Below are 23193 nucleotides of genomic sequence, written 5' to 3'. Positions count from 1 at the left end.
CTAACTTTGATGTGTGCACCCTAAGCGCTCAAAGCAGTCCCATCTGGGAAGATTTTTGATTTTTTTTTTTTTAAATCATGTAGCTGACACAGTGGTTAGCTGATTGAGCTTCCGATAAAAATGGCTCTTTTATTCTATTCTCTATTCTGTAAATAGTTCAATATTCCTTCTTTGTCTGCCCTTTAAAATGTATAATTTTTGTGTATAAAATTTGGAAACTAAATAACACAAAATGTCCAGGCAGTTTAGTTTATCAAAGAGCTGTTCTTCACTGGAGATAAAATCGACTCTGCTTGTCTCCAAGGATAAATTGTGTCTGTGATTGCCCCTTTCCTAATCTCCAAAAACCAACATTACCCCAAGGAGCCCTTTAATCTGTTTAAACAAAACAACAGAGATTGAATCTAGAACTGAGTTACCTTTTTGACAAAATGGACAAGAAAACACATAATAGGATGTTATTTAAACAACATTTTTTGTTGATTTCATAAAAAATACTCATGAACATGTAATGTAGGCAAAACTAATGGTTTAAGATTGCCATTGAGGTGGACCCCCCCCCCCCCCCCCCCAACAACGTTGCAGGGATTACGCGCGGCGTCTGCAGCTTTAAATCTGCTCCAACTTCACTCCAGCCACCATACAGGGGATTTAGCTGCTACCTTACCGATCCGTATACTCACCAGGGTAGGGAATTATTGGAGCGCGAGAGAGAGAGAGAGAGAGAGATAGAGAGAGAGAGAGAGAGAGAGAGAGAGAGAGAGATGAGAGAGAGAGAGAGAGAGAGAGAGAGAGAGAGAGAGAGAGAGAGAGAGAGAGAGAGAGAGAGAGAGAACAGACGCACGGTGCTGGATTATTTGGGCAGAGCGGCTGCAGCCACATTGGATGTTACACAGGCAGACGACGGACGGAGATCTTGAATTCATTCAGACTGCGAGGTTTTTTCCAACCGTGGCGCTGGGCAGGATGCTGATATGGTGAGCGCGTCTCGTCGTTTTCCGTATAGTTTTTGTTGACAAGCACAACAAAGCGTTAACTTCCTTATGATCATGTATTCAAGTCAGTGCAAAGGACATTTGCGCGTATCCCTTCAGATGTGTATCCTATGTACACTGGCGCGCGCACACTTACACAACCCAATCGTGTATGTGAGAGCATACATCTGTCTCCGGTGTGTGTGTGTGTGTGTTTGTGTGTGTGTGCGCGCGCGCTCCGGTGTCTAACACACATATGACTGACACCTACCTTCTGTTTCCTCCCCAGCATGAACTGTTAGTTGTTTTATTGCTGTTTTCAAGTGGTCGCCTTGTCTTTTAATTCTCGTGGAAAATCACTGTGATATTTCTATAATACGTATTTAGGAGTTCATATTGATCTTAATTTAGCCTAATCAATGGTCAATTATTATATGTCATGCTGTCATGACGTTGTTTGTATTGGAGTGTACAGCACAATAACACTGATCTTTATTTCCTGTGTTGTCATGGTAGGTAATATATTAATATACAGTAAATACAGTTTGTTCTTGTCATTGCATCCTTTTCAAATTGACTGTGAGGTTATTTCAGTTCTTTTCGCTACTGGGCGGACTCATGAAATTAGGTTTTTTTAATGCCGGTGAGGGAGATTAAGAAGGCTGTAAACCGCTTGGTTTTCACAGGGGTTTGGTGCTCCCCCCTCAAAACATGCTCAGAGGTATTTTCTCACGACTGAACCGATGCCACTGCAACAAAGCAGGCTGAATGGACATTTAAAGGTGTATGCAGACACAAAGCAATAGGATTTGTTAATGGCTGTCAATCAGTTCAACCTATTTTGAGGGGGCCCAACTGTGAATTTATGCAAATCTATGTGAAGACTTTGGACTCCAGTAGGCCACAGTGGATTATATGGGTGGATTTCTGTCTTTCTGTCTTTCACTCTATCCAATTTATTTGGACACATTTGAGAGATGTTATTGAACTTTTTTTTAATGATTTCGATGTCCTGTGTATAAGTACACTGATCTACTTCACCCATGAAATGTAAAGATTGAATACAGGTTTTGGCATTTGTATTTCTCTGTATGCCACTGCCATGTCTCAATGACTGTAATGTGCTGTAATGTCCTGATGCCTATATGTGTGTGTATGTGTTTGGCAGTAGTCAGCAAGTCTTGCTCAAACACTGTCTATGGCAGCATTACAGACCTCTTACAAATCAATCATGCGAGCCCTTTCACAGCAATTAGCTTTGAGTATGTGAGACAGAGACACACACACATACACACATAAACATATATATATATATACATACCTCTCACTCTGTTTTTTTTGGTACACTACCATCATGCATTTGCCTGAAACAGTTTCTCTGCTATGGGCTTTAATCCATATGAAGTGTTGCTATGAAAAGCCGGCACAGTGGGAGCCATAAGTAATATTTTGTCTCCAGAATGGACCACATGATTTTATATACACTATCTACATGACAATTTATTTAATGACCAAATGGTCAATTCATCTACGTCATATTTAAATGTTATAGTGCTGCCTTTTAGTGAAAATGCACATTTTAAAGATGCTGATGGTGAAGTGAAGATATCTTTGAAAATACCAATGCATGATGTTTAGGAAATAAGTATGAGTGTAATGTGTTGAGTATTTCTTTTAAGTCATCACATGAGCTACCTTTGTTGCACTCTATAGATGTGTTTGGGCTAATATTGTCAAAAGTAATGATACTTTGATACTTATTCAATACCACATGATTTGATATTGACATTTGAAAGCAAAAATAAAATCAAAGTTGCACGGATCAAGCAACAGTAAAGAAATCAACTGTGTGTTTGACACGTTTAGTGAATTTTTGGGTGCTCCAGTACTGTGTGCAGGTTTACAAAAAGCAATAATCCTATTTTGTGCACCAGGGAGTTTCTATGTTTTTACCGTGATATCGAAAGAGGTATCTAGTAACATTTTTTTTAAACTAGTATTGTTTCAAAGTTTAAAAGTCTGGTATTGGGACAGCCTTTGTTTGGGCACATCAGGCAAGTGGACTGCAACCCTTTACGACCATGGCCTGCTGCTCTCAGGTCAGAGGTGCCTTCTCACATGCCAATCTGTGACTGAACAAGTGCTTTACCCCAACTGATCTTCCACTGTGTTAATGTGCTCTGGTGTGTGTGTGTGTGTGTGTGTGTGTGTGTGTGTGTGTGTGTGTGTGTGTGTGTGTGTGTGTGTGTGTGTGTGTGTGTGTGTGTGTGTGTGTGTGTGTGTGTGTGTGTGTGTGTGTGTGTGAGTGTACATGCGTGCCACTGCAGCTGTTCCTCCTCTCAGAGAGATTAAGTTTCACAAGATGTGATGGATGCCAGTGTCTGCAGAGCCAGCTGTGTGTGTGTGTGTGTTTGTGTGTATGTGTACGTGCGTGCGTGCGCCTGTGTGTGTGTTTGTGTATTACACACTTGTCAGCGCATTTCTGCATGTCTGTGTGCACAAATGCATATTCCTTCATACACTTCATACAGTGCCTGCGCCTGTATGGCATTCATGTCAGAAATGTCCATGGCATTGCTCTGAGGGTCGGGTCAGGTTAGGAGAGGTGATGTTAAGGTCAGGGAAGTTATGAGTTGGGTTGGTAATTATAGAGGCCGCGCCTTCGGTTCCCACAGACCAGGCCAACTCAGTCTAAACCAGGAAGACATGAGCAAGTCAACAGAGCCCGGGTCAACTTTTCCCGCTGCAAACAAATAATTTGGCCAAGGAAAAGACTCCTTCTCAGAATAGAAACACAGAAAAATTTGACTTGTTTTATTTTGCAGAGGAGCAAGAAGCTAAGCATCCCTACGTTTTTCTATTCACTGAGAAAATTTAAATTTAAGGGTCCCATATCAGAGCAGAGAGGAGCTCTGAGAATTTCTGCTCCTTGCTTGCGAAGATGTTCGCTCCGTCACTCAAAGCCAGATTGAGCTGCTCCACTCAATATCGCTCACCTTCCGCTCCAAAACAAGAAAAAAAAGACATTTTTTAACAGTATGATATTTATCCGAAAAATGGCGCCCGTCGTGAGGAAGTGCTGGGGCATCATCCATGTGCATGTAATGCAGTACCGCAATAACACACAGACAAGCTGGGGTAGGCTTCGAACTCATGTTGTGAGTAGTACCAGAGTGAAAATGGAGCAAGGAATATAGGTGACACTCTTGTTTGTAAAAAAACAAAACCAAAAGATATTTTTGTGAACATACAGTGTGTACGATGTGAAATGAGAAAATTTGTCCAGTTGGTTGGTGGGTGGGACTTGGTTTTTGCTCGATTTCGTCACAAACTTCCTAATTTTTCAGCTAAACGGTAGAGTAAAAGATGTTTCTGAAAACACACTTTATGGGAGAAATATGCAAAACAGTAACAGAATATTGATTCATATTTGATCAGGGCTGCCTAGTTTCACAGTTTAACCGGAGTTCAGAGCAGTCATTGACACTGCGTAAGAGACTCCTCTCAGTGATTTTTTTTTTTTCTTATTTTTTTGCGGCAAGGTTGGACCTAGCTGATCATGTAGCAGATGCCATTAAGAGCGCACAGAGAGGGCTCTGGGGGCAGACAGGAACTGAAGGTGTAGGTAGAGATATATTACTTCTTTACAGATCACCTGTTGTGCTGTCAGGGTAATATAGTGACAATTTAAGAAAATATGAAAAATAAAATCAAGTTACCAACTTCATGAGACAGAAAGTGAATACAGGTATATTGTGGGTTTTTTTTAACATTAAGGCATGTAAACATGTTCTCATAGAAACCCAAAATGTAAGTATGAACCTGAAAATGAGCAGAAAATTGGACTTTCTCAAGAATCAAACTTTATATGTAAAGGTTTTTCAAGGAGGCTATTTTGAGAGGCAGTCTTGTGGTGAAAACAGGCTGTAACAGTCACAGTGGGCTGGCGGGAGGCTCCTGCTTCTGCTGCAGTTAGCCAACATCCAGCTGCGTTGCTGCTTGCAAACATGATAGGATGTGTAGCTAAGAGGAGTGGAGGAGGCACAGTGATATTGATTTACCTGGCAGTCGGAGGGGACATCTTCCAATCCATCTCAGCTCGCCCCTATCATCCGTCTGTCAGTTCATCCATAGCTCACCCTTCCTGTCCTTTTCTGAGTCTGACTTCTAGATTGCCCCCTGCTCTCACTTTCCCATACCTCTCCACCGTCTCAGCCAAATCAATACTATGTATTTCTATCATCTCTCTGTTGGATTTGCCATATGATCACTTTTTTCTTCGTTTGTCGCTGCCCTTTTTTCTCCTTTGTCACTCACCCATCTCATTGCTTTTATCTTTGTTTTCATCCCTCCATCCATCATGCGATCACGCCCACATACAGGCTGTAAATTAGTAATTAATAGCAAAAAAATGTCTTCACCTGTGGAGAGGAGCATATGGTGAGATATTAAAAATTTAACTTAAGACTTCCCTCACTTCATCTGTTCTCCACGCAGGCTGGTGTGTTCTCTCTGTTTGTCTCTTTTCCTGTAGCTCTATTTATCTCTGTCTTTTTTTTTTTTTGCTCTCGTTCGGTCTCTCCTTTCGCTCAGTACAAAAGTGCCTCGTTGTTAACTTTATTTATTTTTAGTGTTGTCGTGGCAGTGCGTACCGAGCAAACGGTTTACTATTCCATAACAGAGACATGGCATCAGATTACTGTGTTTATTACGTTTGCTGTGTACGTGCATTGGGCTTTTTTAAACAGAGAAGAGGCGTAAGATATGTGTAATGAGGAACAGACGAAAATAGAGGAGAGCGAGAGATAAATAGAAAGGAAGAGAGACAATGACATAGCCAGAGTTTGTGGTTGGGGTGATCCATTCACAATACACCCGCCCCCATGTTCCAATCAGACGGAGACACTCCGAAGGATCCAGGCACGACCACAACAATTCCATTTTCCAACCGCACTTACATAAACTCACATACACAGAATCTGAGCCACAAACGTGTTTAGCCTTCCACAGTCATAGCTGAAGTGTTTTCCTCCTCTTCCTACCCTCTTTCTTTCTCAATGTCTTCGTCTTCTGTTCCTTGTCCTCCTATCAATTAACGTCCTCTCCCTGTCTCTCTTTCTCAACCATGCTATCCAACAACCCCCCCCCCCCATCTGCTATCCCCATGGCACGCATGATGGTTTGACATAGCAAAACTGGTGCCAGACCACAAAGCCTTTTTTTCCCTGCAGTTCTTTATCCAGCTCTCTCTCTCTCTCTCTCTTTCTCTCTCTCTCTCTCTCTCTCTCTCTCTCTCTCTCTCTCTCTCTCTCTCTCTCTCTCTCTCTCTCTCTCTCTCTCTCTCTCTCTCTCTCTCTCTCTTTCTCTCTCTCACTCTCTCTGTCTCTCCCCTCCTCATCACATCCTCCTCCTTACTACTATACAGTTTAATCTGCAGTGTGGGCTTAGTGGCACGACTGCAGGACTTCCTTATCACTTCTTTCTCTCTACAAGAGGATTTGCTGCTGTTTACAGCCATTCTCCTAGGGCCCTCTCTGTCCTAGGCCCTCCGTCCTCTCTGTTCTCTATTTATTTGTTTTATAATTTATTCAATTTTATTTATAATAATCATTTTGGCTCTGCCCCGTCCTCTCATCGCCTTCCCTCTCTTCTCAACGTGGTGCCTGTGTGACGTATTTACATTACGTCTTATTATTCGCTGCTTTAATCACTGTCCCATCGACACAGCTGTAAAGCCCAGTTGATGTCTGTGAAGTTGCTGTTGTGGGTTGCTTTTTCCTACAGCGTGCAGATCCAAAGATAGAGCTCTCAGACGGTGTTTGCTCCAATTTTTGAAGCAAAGAATATGTGACTTTATTCACTTAAATTAGCAGTCTGTCAAATCTTTGTTTTTTTGTTCTTTTTTTGTGCTTTTTTTGGCGCTAAGCGGTCACTGCTGTGGTATTTTCCCAGAGATTACATGTCAGTCAAACATCATAGGCAGCTCTTTTCTCTTAAGGAACTTTCTGTAGGCGGCGCCCATCTCCATCAGAATTCTAACCACTTTTGCTACTCTAGGTGAAAGATGTATCATTACATGAGCAAGAGTTTCTTTCTTTGTTTGTTTTTTTACGTGGAAAGAGCTACCCGCCTCCAGGTGTTCAGAACAATAAATGTAAAAGTCTTTCATGTGAATGCAGTATGACTCACTCACTATTGTGTTATATCTATCAGTGAAGGAGTAGCTAAACAGACATTTATATGAACATTTCACAGATTAATACTTCAAGTCAAAGCAAGGAATTTTCCAGTCCATTATATGACCAGAGAATGTTTGCTTTGTATCCTCTGTGAAAGTCAGTACCTCTGCTGTCTCTGCCATGGTAGAGCTTCGGTCCTTGGCTCAGTCCTACAACCTCTCCATATCCAACGACAGGGCAAAGCAGGACCGGACCCTTCAAAATGGCATGCACCACACATTAACTCTCTTAGGATGCTAAATTCTCTGCTTGTCCAGGATTAGCCCTTACCACTGTTTGTCTGTAGATCTTTAATTAATGGCTTTGATATTCTGTTTTGTTTGTCTTCACCAATGAAATCAGGATAAGACTGTTGAGCGGAGCTTTCTCTTTTGTCCCTTCATTCATCCTTCATCCTGTTGTTATTTGTTTCCCTTGTCCTTTTCTCTGGGGGAGCTGAGGGTCCAACACAAATCCCATTTCTTGTTGTTCGTGTTGCGGAATTATGTTCTTCCTCCCCATTTCCCTCAGACTCCCTAAGGCACCTGGGTGTGTGTGTCTGTGTGTCTGTGTGTCTGTGTGTCTGTGTGCAGTTTTTCTCTGCCTTTACTGTTCGTCTTGATTGTACAAGAGCTTTCTGTGTGTAGTGATTGCAGTGAGTACTGACCCCTGATGAGGTTTAAACATTTGCAGGATGTGAGTATTCGTGTGCGTGCGTGTGTGTGTGTGTGTGTGTGTGTGTGTGTGTGTGTGTGTGCGTGCATGTGTCAGTGTGTGACCACTCCTGTGCATGTGTATGTGTGATGTACATGCATGAGAATGAATAATCTCTTTACAAGCACCAAACATTTCAAAATTACTAGATATGCTCTGTCCTCAGAAAACAGGATGACCCGGGCTTCAATGCAAATTTACAAACCTGACCTTAAATGCCCTGCTGGAGGATTAATTTGTTCCGTATATTTGACTATGATAATGTGTGTGTGTCTGTAAAGGTAACATTTAGTTTATGTATGGATGTTCAACATAGAGCAGGTCTGCACATGTTTATATCTCTTGGAACATAGCCGTGAACCTCGTTTCACCCTGTGGGGAAACCTGATCGTAATCTGAAACGGTGTCACAGTCAGTAAATACAATAAACATAAAAGTTATACAGTATGAAATAGTTCTATCATCAGACATGGCAATGCATTAGATACAAACATAGCAACAGACAGCCTTTGCATGGTTATACAGCTATCCATCACCTTGTAAACATGCACTATGAAATAATTTCCTTTCCTCTCTAATGTATTCTAAACCCCTTACTCTGCAATTCCCCAACTACTCCATTCCTGGACGGCATATAGACACAGGAAGTGCCTTAGCAGGTCTCTCAATACTGTAATATTAAATTAGACCCGTCATTTAATACATCCCCTGGTGTAGAGATTGGCATCATTTTCCCCATGCATCCTCTGAATCTCCCGGCCAAAGCAAAGAGACACCTAACCAGCTGCCGGCCTCCCCCGTGCCTTTCATAAGAAGGTCTGGTAATAGGTTTATTGAAAATAACAAGGTTGTCTTCTAGAGTTACAGACGGGGCTCTGCGCCTGTCTCGGCTTGAACATCAATAAAATGTGAAGTATTTTTCAATGGAGGCCTTTTTTTTGTTTTACTTCTAACCAATGTAGCCTATAGCTTAAAGAGAACCAATTGTGCTAATTTCAAGGTCCATAAAAAAACACTTACCATAAATTGTCCATCTGAATATACCTGTATTCACTCTTAACTCTGTCTGAAACACTGTTTCCCGAAAAGCCAAGTCTGCTCTGATTTGTCAGCATTTCCAGGTCTTCCACATCTGCACTATTGGTGTCTGTGCACGATCATTGCAGCCGTGGGAATGACTGTAACAGCACTGTAGCGTCACTTTCTACCAATATATAGTATAGTTGTGACATCACAATCGTACAAAAGTCTTGGCAGTACCTTTAAAGACAGAGGTTTTGTGTTAATTTCTCTTTCACAGTATTTATATAACACCATGACCTGCCGTATAATAAAAAAGGACAGGCAATCTCATTGTTTTTTTTGTTTTTTTTACAGTATTTAACATTGAGGTTGGGGTTTTCTGTGTTGTTTCTTGTAGTGCCTTGTAGTGCATTGCTGCAAATCATCATTCTATCTAAGAAGACAAGTTGGACAGTAAGCAAAGTAAATAGCAAACCGATATGAAAAATGCATAAATGAAGAAAGAAGAACTTGTTCTGCCAAGATATTTTAAGAGACACAAAACAAATTCCTCTATATCAGCTCCAACTCTTTGTGTTGCTGTTCAAACAACACTGACATTTAATTAATGTATCATAACAAAGTCTTGCTTTTATGTGAGACATTTTAGTAGACACAGAGAGAGAGCATATTAAGAAGCTTCTGGTCATCAAATAAGTTAATTAAATATATTTAATTGGTCCTCTGTTGTTCTTCCGTGTGTGTTTTTTCATGAGCGACACAGCATTACTTAAGTCAGGTTCAGAATTCAGTCACAGCACAGATTGATCCTTTTCCTTCTGCACAGCTCCATCACCTTTTCACCCGAAAACTGTCTGTACTCCCCAGTGAGCGTGTGCATGCATGCCCATGTGCGCGAGGGTGTGTGTGTGCGTGCGTGCGTGTATGCGTGTGTTGTTTCCCTTTTCATAGAAATGCAGTCATAATAGGCCAGTGTCTAAACTATGACACAGACATATATGTGTACAAAGTTAAATGCACTAAAAGGCAGGATTATAACGTAATCTGACATTTCTTGGCTGATATGATGATTCACCGATTAGAAACCAGTCCGCCATGCCAGCAGCGTGTGTGCTTGTGAGAAAGGGAGACATAATGACAGATAAAGTGTGCAGGCGAGCTTAACGTATAACACCCACTAGTTCACATGAAAGAGAACAATAATCAGAATGAGAATTGCAAAGCTACATCTTTCTGATTGGAATCCAACAAACATCCGAATTGGCATCAACTCACACAGGCACTCTATCACTCTCTCTCACTCACACACACACACACACACACACACACACACACACACACACACACAGTGAGGCAGTTTATGATAAGAGTGCTTACCCCAAATGGAATGCCCAACTCATGCATGCACACAAGTACACACAACCACACAAGCAGCATACATTAAGCTTTCTCAACAAGTTGGGTGCCCAGCACACACACACACACACACACACACACACATACACAGACTGCAACACTAAGATATTTCTTCCTGTTGTGGCGTGTGCTCATTGTAAGCATCCCAGCCGTGACGCTCTGCTCTCCTCATAGACTATTTAGCTGCTTCTCTGCTGCGCTGGGTGCCGGCCAGTAAAATGGTGGCGCTCATTGTGGAAAGCTGCTGGCTGCCATTGATTTTGGCCCAGCAGGTCTCTGAGGATACACACTGTTGCCCTGCCAGCTAGGCCCGGGGAAGGGGACTGTGGTGTGTGTGTGTGTGTGTGTGTGTGTGTGTGTGTGTGTGTGTGTGTGTGTGTGTGTGTGTGTGTGTGTGTGCGTGCGTGTGCGCGTGTGTGTGCGCATGTGTGTGTGCATTTGTATGCCAGATACAAAGGGAGAAGTGCATATACTGGTGCGTACAGTGATGCAGGGTGCAGTCCAGCTCTGTAGCTCGTCTACAGTACATATTACGAACAGTTTAAAGCCTTTTGGGAAGGTCCAAAGCAATCAATTAGCTGAAATGCTTTTGATGTGATTTGTTGTGTTTACCCAGAGAGGGGGGGGGGCAGTTCATTCAAAACAGTGCTCTTTTCTGGAATACTCCTCCATAGTGTACTGTCATCTCTCCTGATTTTTCTTCTATTTTTTTCCCATACTTCCATTCCTCAGACAAGCTTTGAAAAACGACAAAGGGAATCTGGCATTGGACTATAAATAATGCAGTGACACAGATTGGGGTCAAATGCTTTGGATTCCCTAACACATACGCCTGAATGGGAGCTCAAGCGTGTGCATGCACACACACACACACACACACACACACACACACACACACACACACACACGTACACACAGAGTCAATCTTTACTTTGTGTGCTTATTTTTTCCCATAAGCTATATTCATTTCCAAGTAAGCAGTCAGTGAGATAATTAACACTCGTTACACACTGTCACATATAAAGCCGGGCACGTACTGACTCGTTCACGCATTTCCTACTGTCTGTTTACTGACTTGATGTCGCTCGATGACAAACCGTGACAAACGAGTCTGTTCGGAACACATTTTGGTCTCGTTGTGCTCCCCCTCCCCTCCCCGTCCACCCGTCCCGTTCCTTTCCTCTCTCCTTTTCAGAACTCCGACAAGGGCAACTCAGTCATCCTCTCTATCCACAGCTCCTATCCATCAGCACTCTGCCATAACCTGCCGCTGCTCTGTGATAGATTACTTTTCATGTCCTGATGTATTGGCCTATCACACTTTGAGGAAGTGACAGATTAGATCATTATGTCCCTTTATGATTATGAGTCTTTTTTTATATATATATTAGTGTTTATCCGAGGCAAGTTTGTGTTGTGTTATATAAGAGGTATTTTTCATTGTTGTGTACTGCCAAGGAGGGCAAAAACGAGCAGAAGAGACGAGTTTAGTCTTTATGAAGAGCGACTATGGAAGAGAAGAGAAGTGCACAAAAATACCCATTTCTTTTAAAGGTTCAATATTGTAAAAAGTGAGATTTTTTTAATATAAATACTGTGAAAGTATCAAAACCAGTAAGTTCAGAAACTGTGCCTTTAAACCAGCCGTCAGGACTTGTTATGTCACAACTATACTGTATATAGGTAGAAAGTGCCGCTACAGTGTCGTTACAGTCATTCCCCAGCTGCATTATGATGCAGAGATGGCAAGAGATGCTGAAGACCCAGAAACGCTGACAAATCATGTCAATCAATGTTTTAGTAGTAACCCAAAATACTGTGGGTAATGTGCATATATCCCCTTTAAAGCAAAGCCTTTGACGTAAATGCTATGGTATGCCCTTCCAAATTATGTTCTTTGTATGTCCGTACAATTTCTCAACCAAATTAGTAAATAAAGAGGGTGTGTGTGGCTATATCATATTATTATTATTATTATTATAGTGTTTTTTCTTAGAGTGTATTTTCTAAGAAAGTATATTTTTTTAGAGTGTGAGTCAAAAAATTATCACACAATTTTGAGTGAAGAGAGAAGCTCCGTCTGTTTGGTTCTCAAAGACTGATAATGAAATCTGATCTTAATCATTGATTTTATAAATGGATACAAAAAATGACATTATCAAAGTCGATTTAATTGTTACAATTACAGACAGCTCTGCCAATGTGATGTCACGTCATTTCAGTATCATAATACTTAAATATAATGTTAAAAAAAGGTATGTTTGTATTTTTTTGCCATTTTAATTATTGTTGACACTGAACTCATTTGCTCAGTTTGTTGGCTTAGTTTCTAACATTATATTAATTCTGAAAAGGGCAAGATGTGCAAAAATGTTGAGAGAGTTATGAGTTTGTGACCACTTCCTCCTATAGAATATATGTGTTTTCCTTCAGTCCTTCATTGTTTATGAGGGAACATAATTTATCGGCTGACCAAGAAATGCAATATAATATCTACCAACTTAAACAGCAAGATATTATTTTAATTAACGGGTGGTTGAATCGTTGTCACATGCATTCCTAATCCTGTGAAGAGAGACTGATGCAATGGTTACAATAGGCTTGCATTGCTGTAGCTGAATCATTCATTTATGCCATCAAGTCTACTAATCTTGTGCATGTAATAGATTACATTGATGGTTGCGTAAGAGGCTTTGAATTGTTTACAATGAAATATATTTCAGTATCCCGTATTTCTGATGCTTTAGAAACAGTTCTGCAGACATTTCTATTGGGAACCTATACAGTATCACCATGAACATAACATCAAGCAGCTGACACACTTTGCCTCGAGGTACAGCATTCTAAGATATCTGGATTCAGCTGCTGCATGTTATGAAGTTTTCCCTCATCTCTAACCCTGAAATAACAAGCTCTGGCACTGAAAGTGCGCCAAATGTCAGAATATCATATTATATCCCCAGCACATTACTGGATGCAACTTTAATACATGAGCCCTTTTTACTTCAGCTAACCCTGAAATCAATTCTGCAAGTGATGCACAGCTCAAGCACTCAAAGCGATGAAGCTGTTGTTTGGCCTTCTGTGGTCATAGTTTATACAGCGGAGTATTTACAGTAGGCCTACATGTCTTTTAGTGCTGGTCTCATCCAGCCTATAGGTTTTCTCCCTGACCCCTGACTCCTAAATCCCCTCAAATGGCGCAGTGTCATGATCGATGACGTCATTAGGAGCATCAGTGACACATAGAAACGAGGACACGCTTTGATAGGCAGCGGCCTCGCCACATCCATCTTTCTCTAGCATTTGTGCGTGTGTGTGGTGTTCATTTATCAAACATGAAGCTGCAAGGTACCATGCAGCATTTATGTCAGTCTTCATCATACTAGAAGTAGTGCTTTCTGTACGAGCAACTAAGAACATGGGTCTACTCCATGTTGGTGTGCACTGCATGTCACCTATCACTCTCTCTCTCTCTGAGTGAAATAGCTCCCCATGGTACTCCTCCTCCTCAGTATTCTCTCCATGGCCTTCAGTCCCTTCTTCTGTAAGTCAAAGTTCTGCATTGCTGTCACTAGCTATTATAACGTATACAGCACCATACAGGGCTTCTTTCCTCTGAGACCTACAGATCATTCTGACACACAGGCACATACTGTATTGTAAATCCTGTATGCATGCACAGCATCAAACATCATACATTTTTTTCTCTGTTTTCATAATTTTTCAGATACAGTATATGCATACTGAAATGCGCCTTGATTTCAATTGGATGCTGCATAGCTATATAATTGTCAATGTGGAACTTCTTCTTTTACTTAAAGGAATAGTTAACAATAGTTAGTTTGACATTTTCTTTCTAACAGAGAGTTAGATGGAAATATTAATATCTGCCCATTCAACTGAAGGTTAGCCAGCAGTTAGCTAGCTTAGTTAAGCATTCAAATGAGAATGCCGGAGAGATAGCTAGCCTGGCTTAGTCCACAGTTAACAAAATCCGTCTGCCAGCACCTCTAAAGCTCATTAATTATTATTATCTTGTGTTTCATTTGTTAAATCCATACAAGTACTGAAGTGTAAAAAATTACATTTCAATGTTTTACAGGGGGTTAAAGATTATTTCACGCCAGGCAATCAGCAAAAACTGCCGGAAGTTCCTGCTCCCACTTGTCATTTTACACCATCTTTTACATGGATTAAACAAACAAGATACTGTATAATGTCTACATTGATAACATTGAGAGGTACTGGTAGGCAGGTTTTGTTACCTGTGGTTGGAGCCAGGTTTGCTGGTTCTCCCAGTTTCCAGTCTTATTGCTAAGCGAAGATGACCGGCTGCTTCTGGCTCTCACGTCATTTTGAATGTGAGTGGTATCATTCTTCTCATCGACCACTCCACCAGAAAACAAATAAGAAACTTTCCTATCACCCTTCTTCCACTACTGTTCTCTCTAAGAAATATCTTTTCTTTCTTTTCTATTTCACTTTCTCTGAATAGCCTCTCAACAAATTTGCAGCAACGTTCATCACTGATGTGTATGTAGGGCACAAGTCATGTTTTTGAATTCAATAAGCAATGAGCTTCTAATCTGTTTAACAGCTTAACTAGTGTCTTTCATGAAACTCAAACTCAAGCTAACATGCTGTTATATAATGTCCTGGATCCAGATGGAGCTCTGTTAGTCGCTACAAGAACTTTTTTAGGGAGCTGTTCGGGAAATCATGTCAGTCTCTCCATCTCTTCTGCTAGCCTGTCTTGCTCTCTCCCTCTCTCTCTTTTTTTTTTTTAATAACACATCCTCAAACCACACACACTCATAGCAGGTCCAAACTTCCTTCATCAATGACATCATGGAGTTGTGGTGCCCCCAGCGGCAGCAAGCCTAGGAAGGGTGGAGGCGCTGGCTTCGATGCTAGGATGTCTGATTTGATTCACCCTGACAACCATGGACCATTTGGGAGCCCTGTAACCACGGCAACTCCCATCACAACATTGTGGGTGGTTGGTCGACGGGGCCAGTCGGGGCCGCTGTTCCTTGCATCCATTTTTAATGGCCAGTGTACTTAGTCGTTCTTCCTGGGCCTGTCTCCCTGCGGTCCCATCTCCAAGAAGGAGAAGCAGCCACACTTGGTGGAAAAAGCCCCCATTACATATTTATTGTCCCCAGTCTTAATTACTGAGCCAGAGGGGGATGTGGGTTTTGCCCTCCCTCTCTGCTGTCTCTCTTTTTATCTTGAGGGGTTGAGACCTTCTCTTTCCTTCTGCCCTTTCTCTCCCCATTCTCTCCTTTTGTCCTTCTATGCAACGTCATAATCAATATGAAGTAACCACCATTGGAAAATATGCGTACACCATATTCTCAGTTGCACGTGGATATATGTGAGAATTACACAGTTACGTTCACAGCCACAGGAATTGGCATATGTGACATCGATGTGGCTGTATGTGACGAGGTGTCTATCACAGCTCCATGCTAATTACTGTGTGACCCTTGCTTGTATTTAGCATATTTTCTTTGCTCACATGGGCATCTAATTAAGGAGAAGCATTAAGCTGTACTTCTTAGGAGACTTCTTCCCTGCTTTAAACTGACAGCACAATATGCAAGATATAATCTAATGTAGTTTCAGGCTAGCCCAGTCGCCAGAAATGTGAAATGAAAATGTCATATGAAATGTATTTGGCACCTCTTTATATGAGACACACAAGGCCTTCAACTAACTCCAAAGGGTGATGTAGTATCACAAACTTCAAACTGGGGATCAAACAATTACCCGTTATTCAAATTTTAATTAGCATTAAAACCGTGTTCGGTTTTTATAAGAGAGGGAAACTTGATTGAAGAACATGCAGAAAAAAATTGCTGTGAAAGAATGTTATTATTTTAATGTTTATGTAAACAAAAGCACATTTTAACAATACCACGATAATACTGATAACTGTGTTAATTGTGAACACTATAATAATGCTATGAAATTAACATACAATTTCCTCTTTACTGGGTGGGTGGGTCTGTCCGAAATAAATTCAGAACATAAACCATGTGTTTAAAACTGTGACTGTTGAGCGTCACTACCTACTGCGTCAAAAAGTGCATCCAAGGGGTCCTGGCAAAGCGTGGGTGTGTGACGAGTAGGGAATGAGGATGGGTTGCAGCAGTTCGGAAATGTTAATGTATCAGTGGTTTGCGGAAACATAAAATGCCAACATTTTATTCTGGTGACTGAGTTGTTCAGGCCTAATTATATATATATATATATATATTAATGGTTGATTATAGAGTTGGCAAGCATTCTACAGTCTGTTGCCATGCACTCCTTGAAACATAACAGTCATTCAGAAATCCATGTATATTGTTCAAGTCTTTGCATTTCCCTGCATGTTATTTTGAGTCATTCTCATGTACTCTCACTCCTCTGCTGGCCAAAATCAATCTGAGGAAAAAATATTGTGTAACCCCATCCTTCTCTCTCAGCTGTTGTAACAGGACATTGGAGACGATTGATCAAGAAATGTATTTTGAACTCAATTGTCCACCATTGCATCCCCTTTGACCTTCAAGGTGGTATTATTGTTATTCTTCTAACTTTAGCTGACTTTCTGCGGTGCTGCAAATGTTTCTTACTTTTGCAGATATCAATAGATTCCGATCTACCTCAGGGTTTTTTCTCAGTTTGTATCTGTAAAAGATGGAAAGGAGAAATGAGGCTTGCTTTAATCACCTTGAGGGAGGCGTGGGGGAAGTGTGAGTCTTACATTCACATAGACCTCTTCTTTATCTGGCACATGTCAGAAGTCACTTAAGTGCTCAATAAAGAGGAAAGTGTTTTCCTTTCACAATAGGAAAGGCCATTTCTCGACTTGTGGTGCACCGTGGAATTCAATGAATGCATGAAGCAGGGTTCATGAACTGCTGCCTGGTTCTTAGTCATTCTCCTCCTCTGACTAAAAAGAACAGGAGGTTCACTCAGTCATCATGAGCGGATGTGTGTGTGTGGCTGTTGTGGCTGTATGTGAATGGGTGTAAACTTGCCTCTTGCTTAAGAGCTCAGGTAAATGCGCTCTTAACAGGGCAAATAGTAGAGGTAAAGGGCTGCACTGTATATTCCACAAGGACGAACCACCATCTATTGAGCCCCCACTCTAGATAGTATATAATAGAAGAGGATGTGGGTTATAACTGGAGCACTGTTTGGATAAAAGTTCCAGTTATTGAAGGTTTAGCCTGCTTCTGGTCTGGAGGAAATCCATATTTTATTTGACGTGAGAGCTGCTCAAGGGCTATAAATTATTACTGCTGTGTTCCACCTGCTTGTGGAGGTCACCCTGTGTGTGTGTGTGTGTGTGTGTGTTTGTGTGTGTGTGTGTGTGTGTGTGTGTATGTGTATCGCGTCCTGGTAGCCTACAGCAGTGCTGTATGCATAGCATGTCACAGGGCCACAGCAGTAACAGTCGTAACTATACTGCAGGCTCATCTATCCATAGATCTATCCTTCCCTTCATCCATCCATGCACTAAAACACATTACAGAGATGACCGCCTCCGATGTGCTACTAAACCCCCCCCACCTCCGCTCTCTACTGTATGCCGCTGGAGGCAGGGTGTACAGTATCTTGGCCTCAATGAGAAACACAAATACACATGCAAACGCACATATGCGACAGTATCGGAAGTAGATTTTCTGTACTTAAGTGCAGTTTTTATATACTAATATTTAACTTATATATTTCCATTTTATATTGTTACTGCAATACTGTAATATTTTATGCATTCACTTTTATCTAATGGGTAGTAGTTACTTTTTAGATTCAGATTTTACTTGCAAAGCATAAAATAAGCTGATAAAATGTGTCATACAAGTTGCCCAACAGACATAATGTAGATCCACTTGGACCACTTAGAACATTAAAATACATCAACACATCAATACCTTAGCACTGTGAAAGGGAAAATTCCTCACAATGCACTCAGGTTGCAATTAACGGTTATTTTCCTTATCTAATCATCTGCCAGTTATGTCCAAGATCAGATTTTGCTTGAAAATGGCTTAACCCTCAACCCTCATCCTAACATATTTAACATACAATAACTACCATAATAATAAATATACAACTGTGCAACAACCAAAGCATAAAATTTTTTTTTTTACAAACATCATTTTTTTTTCATTATATTAACAGATTAATTTTTGTCTTCTGCATCTTTCTCCTTCAAAATGAGTGACCTTCCCTCCTGATAGTATGTCTCATCTCATCTCATCTTCAACTGCTTATCCGGGGTCGGGTTGCGGGGGCAGCAGCTTGAGCAGGGGACCCCAAACTTCCCTTTCCTGGGCCACATTAACCAGCTCTAACTGGGGGATCCCGAGGCGTTCCCAGGCCAGTGTGGAGATATAATCTCTCCACATAGTCCTGGGTCTTCCCCGAGGCCTCCTCCCAGCTGGACGTGCCTGGAACACCTCCCTAGGGAGGCGCCCAGGGGGCATCCTTACTAGATGCCCGAACCACCTCAACTGGCTCCTTTCAACGCAGAGGAGCAGCGCCTCTACTCTGAGTTACTCACGGATGGCTGATCCTCTCACCCTATCTCTAAGGGAGACTCCAGCCACCCTCCTGAGAAAACCCATTTCGGCCACTTGTACCCGTGACCTTGTTCTTTCAGTCATGACCCAGCTTTCATGACCATAGGTGAGGGTAGGAACGAAGATTGACTGGTAGATCGAGAGCGTTGCCTTCCGGCTCAGCTCTCTTTTCGTCACAGCGGTGCGGTAGAGTGACTGCAACACCTCCCCCGCTGCACCGATTCTCCGGCCAAACTCACGCTCCATCGTCCCCTCACTCGTGAACATGATCGATCCAGAGGTACATAAACTCCTTCACTTGGGGTAAGGACTCATTCCCTACCGGGAGTAAGCAAGTGAGCCATGGCCTCAGATTTAGAGGTGCTGATCCTCATCTCAGCCGTTTCACACTTGGCTGCGAACCGATCCAGTAAGTGCTGAAGGTCACTGACCGACGATGCCATCAGGACCACATAATCTGCAAAAAGAAGAGACGAGATCCTCAGCCCACCGAACTGCAACCCCTCCCCACCGAGACTACGCCTCGATATCCTGTCCATGAAAATCACGAACAGGATTGGTGACAAAGCGCACCCCTGGCGGAGGCCAACCACCACTGGGAACAAATGCGACTTACTGCCGAGGATCCGGACACAGCTCTGGCTTTGGGTGTACAGAGATTGGATGGCCCACAGAAGTGACCCTCTCACCCCATACTCCCACAGCACCTCCCACAGTATCTCCTGAGGGACCCGGTCATATGCCTTCTCCAGATCCACAAAACACATGTAGACTGGATGGGCATACTCCCAGGCCCCCTCCAGGATCCTTGCGAGAGTGAAGAGCTGGTCCATTGTTCCATGTCCAGGACAGAATCCGCATTGTTCCTCTTCCATCTGAGGTTCGACTATAGGACGAACCCTCCTTTCCAGCACCTTGGAGTAGACTTTACCAGGGAGGCTGAGTAGTGTGATACCCCTGTAATTGGCACACACCCTCCGGTCCCCCTCTTTAAACAGAGGACCCACCACCCCAGTCTGCCACTCCCTTGGCACTGTCCCAGACTTCCACGTAATGTTGAAGAGACGTGTCAACCAAGACAGCCCCTCCAAAGCTTTCAGCATTTCTGGACGAATCTCATCAATCCCTGGGGCTTTGCCACTGTGGAGGGGTTTGACTACCTCAGTGACTTCCGCCAGGGATATGGACAATGATTCTCCATCAGCCTCCAGCTCTGCCTCTACAAAAGAGGGCGTGTTAGTCGGATTAGGGAGTTCCTCAAATTGCTCCTCGATGTTTGGTTTTCCAGAAGCACCTTGTTGCCGCCCGAAAGTCCTTCTCCATGACTTCTCCGAACTCCTCGTCCACCGGGGTGAACTCCAACACCACGGCGCTCAGCCGGGGGTTTGTGAGTATCCCCACATCCGCCCTGGCGCCTCACACCCTGGGCAACCCCAGAGAAGAATAGGGTCCAACCCCTATCCAGGAGTAAGGTTCCAGAACCGAGACTGTGTGTGGAGGTAAGCCCCACCAGATCTAACTGGTAGCGCTCCACCTCCCGCAGAAGCTCCGGCTCCTTCCCCGACAGAGAGGTGACATTCCACGTCCCTAGAGCCAGCTTCTGCCGTCCGTGTCTGGTACGTCGAGGCCCCTCACCTTCACTGCCACCCGTGCAGCAGCGCACCCGACCCAAGTGGTTCCTCCTGCGAGTGGTGAGCCCACAGGATGGAGAGGAGGGAGGTGCTACGTCACTTTTTCGGGCTGTGCCCGGCCGGGCTCCGTGGCAAACCCGGCCACCAGGCGCACGCCGGCGAGCCCTCTGGGCAGGGTCTCTCTTCCTCTTCCTTGTTTGTCCATTGAGTTTTTGTGAACCATTCTTAGTTTGGCCCCTCGCCTGAGACCACTCTGCCATGGGAGACCCTACCAGGAGCACTAGGCTCCAGACAACACAGCCCTCGGGTTCACAGGGACACACAAACCTCTCCACCACGATAAGGTGATGGTTCCCGGAGAGGTCCTGATAGTATGTGATGTGTGAAAAAATGGTCATTAGCAATACACTGATTGAAAAGTTATGAAAAATTGCAACAATAGAATGATATATGATAAATAAATGGTTACCACTATCCGCAGGTGGTAGGATGAGGGTCAAATGATAGAAGTAAACTTTACTGCTGGTGCTTTTTTTCCAGCAAATTTTCCTCCACAAGGGACTTTTTATTGTGTTATTGCTACTTTGCTTCTTAAAATAGGTTACATCAGATCTCCAGTAACAAAAAATCACCACACATTTGACCACATTACTTCACTTTCTCTCTCTCTTCCTCCTCTTTCTTCTCTTTCCTTCTTCTTTCTCATTCTTTCTTGCTGTTCCATTCAGCCTCCATCTCCTTCTCTTTAACCTTCTTGCCCCTCAGCTGCTGATTCATATCTCATCTTCCTCTGACTTCCTCCCTTCGTCCCTCCCTCTGCAGTCCTGCTGCTATCTTTACGACCCTCTCACTAATGCAACGCTCAATTAGCGTTCTATGAGGTTTTCCACTAAAGGCTGGGTAAATAGGTAATTACATGTTGTCATCCCCCCACCTCTTGCTAATCCACTCAACTTCACTCCACTCCTCTCTGTCTATCCCCCCCCCCTCTTCCTCTCTCTGTCTCCCTCTTGCTCTCTCAATATCATGGATGGTTGCCAGAGATGGTCCAATAGAGGCCCAGCGTGGGCCTGTTAGTCACAGCTGGCTTAACCCTTCGATTCAGCACTCTGCTTAGTGCACAGTTTTCTCTTTTTTCAGCCTGCACTTCAACTCTGTTATCAGGGACACTTTATCATCAGAATGGGAATGCTGGAACCACCCACTGGGTAAATGCTGATGAAATCCCGCCTGCTAACAGAGTTAAACAGGTCCAGGTATTCTTTAACACTTCAGGCGCTTTGTCAGAGAAAGGTGAAATTAATGGTGACAGGTAGAAAGCAGTGGGAGGGATTTGTGCTTTTGTGTAAGCTCTGTGGCTCTCGGCTCTGATGGCTATTGCCGGGATCAAATTGCCCGCTTCAAGGCAACAGTCCACATGCAGGATGTACATAGAGCTGGTGGGAGTGGGTGTAATTGTGTGCTTGTGTCTGCTGAGGCCAAGAAAAGAAACGGGAGTATTTATCAGCTCTACCATTGCTAAAATAAATTGATGCAAACACATAGTCTTTGGGTTGTCCTCATCCATTACATCAACAATAACAATGTTTACCACAATATATAAATGTCTATTCAACATCATCCATCAAGGCAGGCTAAAAAAATTCTGCCGTTGTCAAGGTCTGCCCATTATTCAGCAATGTCTTAACAATTTAATCTTTCATGTGTTGGGATGCTTTCATGCGACTAGCTGTTCTTTTTGGAAGAACCAACTGGAAAAGTTTTAGTCAAACATCAAGAAACAAAGAGAAAGAGAGGAATGCCTGCAAAGTGAACTTTAAAAATCCAAATGAATAATGTATTCTGGATGCAAATGGAAGGTGGACTCACAATCTAAAAATGACTCGACCTTGGCTATGGTATAAAGAATTTGTGGAATTCATATTTTGGATACAAGGGAATGAAAAATAGGACTTGATTAACTCTCATTTAAGAGAGAACAAGATATCTAAGGTGAGACTGCAAGTACAAAAGAGAAATAATAGTTTATTTGGGCCTTTGGAGATAGAAACAAAGACAGTGAAATAAAGTGAGAGGAATTGTTTGGTGAAAGGGAGAAGAAAAGGGTAGAGAGGGAGTCAGGCTAGAGGAAGTAATAAATGAAATTGAAAGGGAGGGAGGGGTGTGTTTTTGGAGAACTAAAGGAAGTGATAAGTGTGAGTACAGACAGACAGCCTAAATCCTCATCTCAATCAATCACATTTTCCCTTCCTCTCCTCTCAGTTTGTCTTATTGATTTCTTGTTTCTGCCAGTGTCCTGAAAGCCCGACTCAAATGACTGCTCAGAGTTTTTGGAGCTCCATCTCCCAGTGATAACTACTCTTTGGTCATTTATTCTCACAGCTATTAAGGGATTTCTGTGGTCGTATCCAGCAAATGATATAGGGGCCCATTCTTGTACGATGCCCTTTACTTTACGTTTATCCGTTATGTTTTGGGAGAAGCTAGGGCTATTACTATTCCAATTCAGGAAATAGTGTGGCATTGATCATAGCTATTTTAAGTATTTTAGGTCAAGTCTAATTGATTCCTAAGTCCTATTTTTTTTGCAACTTTGCAAGTCCAGCTCAAGTCAAACTATCAAATCTACAGCTCT

At 42.6% G+C, this 23193-nt stretch overlaps 1 protein-coding gene across 1 annotated transcript in view; it reads left to right on the top strand.

The window, feature by feature from the left end:
- The first annotated feature begins 883 nt into the window (after positions 1-883).
- Positions 884-23193, top strand: part of ptprdb (protein tyrosine phosphatase receptor type Db) — a 106712-nt gene continuing 84402 nt past the window's right edge. The window contains exon 1 of the mRNA XM_083935284.1: positions 884-977. The gene's annotated coding sequence lies outside the window, so the exon portion shown is untranslated. The remainder of the gene's footprint in view (positions 978-23193) is intronic.

This window comes from Echiichthys vipera, assembly GCF_963691815.1.
Source record: "Echiichthys vipera genome assembly, chromosome: 2".
NCBI classification, from domain to species: domain Eukaryota; kingdom Metazoa; phylum Chordata; class Actinopteri; order Perciformes; family Trachinidae; genus Echiichthys; species Echiichthys vipera.
Note: the sequence above shows the minus strand (reverse complement) of the source record. Positions and strands in the feature narration are given on the sequence as shown.